At 31.0% G+C, this 5,190-nt stretch overlaps 1 protein-coding gene across 1 annotated transcript in view; it reads left to right on the forward strand.

Annotated features, from left to right (window-relative positions):
- The window catches only part of LOC111684933 (DNA-directed RNA polymerase III subunit RPC1), a 66,694-nt gene that overhangs the window by 47,444 nt on the left and 14,060 nt on the right, over positions 1-5,190 (forward strand). The gene's annotated exons all lie outside the window — the stretch shown is intronic.

Raw genomic sequence — 5,190 nt, forward strand, 5'->3', positions numbered from 1 at the left:
GTCTATAGTCCAGTCTATAGTCCAGTCTATAGTCCAGTCTATAGTCCAGTCTATAGACTAGTCAACAGTCTAGTCTATAGTCTATTCTATAGTCCAGTCTATAGTCTAGTCTACAGTCTAGTCTATAATCCAATCTATACTCTAGTTTATAATTCAGTCTAGTCTATAATCTAGAATATATTATAGTCTATAATATAGTGTACTTTTTAGTCTATAGTCTAGTCGTTATATTAGTCTTTAGTCTAGTCTCTTGTCTATAGTCCAAACCATACTTAATGCTAAACGAAACAAAACCAAACAACAAAATACGCAAAACATTAAAACCAAACACACATTTTTTCCAATAAGCAATGTTGTTGTTGCTTTTATGTCAAAGAATGCAATAAATTGATTTTTTCTGAAATTTCAAAAGTTGTCTTGTATTTATGCTCCGTTATATATAAATGGATTTTGATGAGTCTAGATAGCAAACTTCTCGAAAGCATGTGCTAAATTAATTTCAACTGACAGGAGGATATGGCTTAATCGACTCCGCTTTATATAAGGATCCATAATAAATATGCTTTATATTGTCGGAAAACTATATTGTGGAAATAACAAACGGAAAACCATTTCATACATTTCAAAAATCTAAATTGAAGGAATATGAGGTGCTTGAGAATGAAATATATAGACTATTATCTGAACGATATTATATAGTCTAGACTAGACTAGAATATGGTCCAGAATTAGTGTACAGTCAATACTAGCACATAATAACTGACATGTTTTTCAAAGGTAACTTGATCAAAAAAAAAATCAAATAATACTTTGGTTGAAAAATGTAATGAAAAACGAGTGTTAAGAATTTTTCGATCTCACTCCTTAGTCCAGTTTACGAACTACTGCATAGTACAGAGTATAGACTACACTAGCCGCGGATCCAGCTCAAGTGTTTCAGGGAGGGGGAACTATTGGTTTTTCACTTATTTTTATTCTCCTATTTTCTAATTTTTATATTTTGTATGAAAATTTTCAGTTTTGGGGAAAGTTTATCTTATACCTCCCTCTGGATCGGCGCATGGACTACGCTATAGTCAAATCTACAGTGAGGCACATGCAAGCTAGTGTATTAATTGTGATTTAAAACAATCAAATCCAAAATACCAGCTAAACTAACGATATTGAACTAAAATGGAGATTGCCATCTTTGTTTCTATATACCCTAATAATAATGTTATTCGCTCTAACCAAATCAGTGTAAAGCCGATAATATGCCTAACAAATTGAATTGATTTATAAATTATAGCAATAAAAATGTTCTTAAAATTTTAAATATAAAATAGTAGTAAAAATGAAAAAAAAATATATTTTAAACTGTTTTAACAATATGTTGTTTGTATCGAAACTAAAGATTTTATGGATTTTCTTAATATATGTTAAAACTATAGCCGCTGTAAGTTTTGTAAAAAGAAAAACAAATACTTAAATATATATAATTTTAATAAATTATGTAGCAGGCAAATAAGCAGAGCGCACCTATTGAAGCTGGCGTTCAAACTTCTCCTGGTGAATATCCCTGGCATGTTCTTATAAAAAATAAATCAGGAGGTACGCTATTGGGTGGAGGTTCTATTATTAGCATTACATGGGTTCTAACAGCTGCTCAATGCCTTAAAAACAAACAAAACGTTTTTATGCAATTTGGAAGTGTAGAATTCGATAGTAATGCTCGTGGTATGACTTCTAAAAAATTGGTTTTACATCCTCAATTTAATCCGAAATCTCTGGTTAATGATGTTGGTCTTATTGAGTTACCTAAACCACTAAGTTTTAACACCTATATTCAACCCATTCCCCTAGTAACATCAGCAGAAGCCGCTAACACTAATTTTAATGGCGTTCTTGCATTTCTAAGTGGTTATGGTTATAACGACAATAAAGTTCGTAAAATATCACCAAGGTTGCTATGGGGTTCGGAGAAAGTTGTCGATAATAGTGTCTGTGCAGAGACACTTGGACCAATGGTAGTTTCACAAATGTGTACGGTTCCTTATACAAGAGACAATCAAAATCCATGCAAAGGTGACTCTGGTGGTCCTCTAGTTTGGAGAAATCCATCACGTGAACTTAAACAAATAGCTGTGTTTTCTTTTGGAAGTTTAAAGTCATGTTTAGATTATCCTGCGGCTTATGTAAGAGTTGTTTCATTTTTAGATTATATTCGTAATGTAACGGGTCTAAGTATCATTTGAAAATAAAAACTAAAATCACAAAAATTTTAACTTTTTTAGACTTTTTCGTTTATCAGGATTACTTTGCGGTGAATACAATAACATCAGCTTAACTGAACTAAAATTAGAACTAAACTAATTCGAGTACTCAACTATAACTAAACTTGAACCGAACTAAAAATAAACTGGAACTGAACTAGAACTAAATAAGAACTGAACAAAAATTGAATTAGAGTAGTACTGGAACTGAACTTAAACTGAACTAAACTAGAACAGAACTAGAGTAGAAAGGAAAATGAACGGAATTATAATGAAACTTTTAAACGATAATGGAACTGATATATTAAAATAAACGTTAGTAGAAACTTTAAATAAGATTATTCGGCTAGCAAATCATTTTTATGCAGAGAATATGCCTAACAAATTGATTGATAAATTAAATTATTAAAAAAAAAACTATTCAAATATTAAATATAATAAATGGAAATTGTTTATAATAAAATAGAAGGAAATATGAAGTCGTATTTATCGAAAATGATAATTTTAGCGATATTATATTATATTAAATACACAACAGCAGTAAGTATTGTAGGAAAGGAAAGAAAAAGAAAATATTTTTAAATAATAGTTTTACAGACAGATTCCGAAATCGCAGGTATTATTGCTGGTCTTCGAGCCACACCAGGTGAATATCCTTGGCATGTGATAATAAAAAGAAATCCAAAGGATATGTTATTGTGTGGGGGTTCTGTTTTAAGCAATACATGGGTTTTAACAGCAGCTCACTGTATTGTAGACGAGACATCAGTTTTTATGCAATTTGGCAAGGTAGAAATCATACCCAAAGCCCTCGGTATGACTTCCATGAGATTAATTATACATCCAACATATAATCCATATTATCCACCACAAAGTGATGATATAGGACTCATTGAGTTACCTACACCATTGACCTTTAATACCTTTATACAACCCATTCCTTTGGTAACTATAGAAGAAGCTGCTAGCAACGATTTCATTGGCGTTATATCATTTATAAGTGGTTATGGATATTACGACGATAAAATTCAACGATTTTCCCCATGGTTATTATGGGGTGCTGAAGAGGTTGTCAATAGTTCTGTTTGTGCTGCGAGGTTTGGAATGCTGAAAGATTCACAAATGTGTGCTCTTGGTTATACGTCAGACAAACAGGATCCATGTAATGGTGACTCTGGTAGTGCTTTAGTTTGGAGAAATCGTATGCGTACGCTTAAACAAATTGGTATATATTCTTATGGAGGTTTTTATCAATGTTCAAAATTTCCCTCGGGATATATGAGAGTTTCTTCATATTTAGATTATATTCGTAAAACAACCGGTTTAATTTTTGATTAATAAATATATAGTTAAAGATAATGCTATAAATTTTGGTCCATTATACTTGTCTATAAGATTTATATTGAATTTTATTACATATCTTTTAGAGATTATTAAGTGAAAACTAAAAAACTGAACGTTTCAGTGGTCTGAGCATATCTCAATCTAAATAAGTTTACTTGACTTGTCTGGTGTTCAGACTATAGCATATTGTATAGTCCAGACTACAGTTTATAGTCAAGACTATAGTCTACTCTATAGTAAAGACCATAGCCCAGTGTTTAGGACAGACTAACCTTTTATGGTATAGACTATATGCTATAGGCACATTATACTATAGTCCAGACTATAGTCTAGTCTATAGTTAAGACTAAAGTCTAGTCTATCGGAAAATTATATTATATGAAATTACAAACGGAATGACAAACTTATATATATATTTATCTCACGAAGGTGAAGAGTATAAAAATACACGTTAGTAGAAACTTTAAATAAGATTATTCGCCTAGCAAATCAGTTTTATTCAGAGAATATGCCTAACAAATTGATTGATAAATTAAATTATTAAAAATAAAAACTATTCAAATATTTAATATAATAAATGGAAATTGTTTATAATAAAATAGAAGGAAATATGAAGTCGTATTTATCGAAACTGATAATTTTAGGAATATTATTTTATATTAAATACACAACAGCAGTAAGTATTATAGGAAAGGAAATAAAAAAAAAAATACTTTTAACTAATAGTTTTACAGACAGATTCCGAAAACGTAGGTATTATTGCTGGTGTTCGAGCGACACCAGGTGAATATCCTTGGCATGTGATTTTAAAAAGATATCCAGAGGATTTGTTATTGTGTGGCGGTTCTGTTTTAAGCAATACATGGGTTTTAACAGCTGCTCACTGTATTGTAGACGAGACATCAGTTTTTATGCAATTTGGCACCGTAGAGCTCGTATCCAATGCCCTTGGTATGACTTCTATGAGATTAATTATACATCCAACATATAATCCATATTATCCACCACAAAGTGATGATGTAGGACTCATTGAGTTACCTACACCATTGACATTTAATACCTTTATACAACCCATTCCTTTGGTAACTACAGAAGAAGCTGCTAGCAATGATTTTATTGGCGTTATATCATTTATAAGTGGTTATGGATATTACGACGATAAAATTCAACGATTTTCCCCATGGTTATTATGGGGTGCTGAAGAGGTTGTCAATAATTCAGTTTGTGCTGCGAGATTTGGAATGCCGAAAGATTCACATATGTGTACTCTTGGTTATACGTCTGACAAACAGCATCCATGTAATGGTGACTCTGGTGGTGCTTTAGTTTGGAGAAATCGTATGCGTACGCTTAAACAAATTGGTATATATTCTTATGGAGGTCTTTATCAATGTTCCCAATTTCCCTCAGGATATATGAGAGTTTCTTCATATTTAGATTATATTCGTAATATAACCGGTTTAATTTTTGATTAATAAATATATAGTTAAAGATAATGCTATAAATTTTGGTCCATTATACTTGTCTATAAGATTTATATTGAATTTTATTACATATCTTTAAGAGATTATTAAGAGAAAACTAAAAAAACAGA

The sequence above is a fragment of the Lucilia cuprina genome, chromosome 3 (assembly GCF_022045245.1).
Source record: "Lucilia cuprina isolate Lc7/37 chromosome 3, ASM2204524v1, whole genome shotgun sequence".
NCBI classification, from domain to species: Eukaryota; Metazoa; Arthropoda; class Insecta; order Diptera; family Calliphoridae; genus Lucilia; species Lucilia cuprina.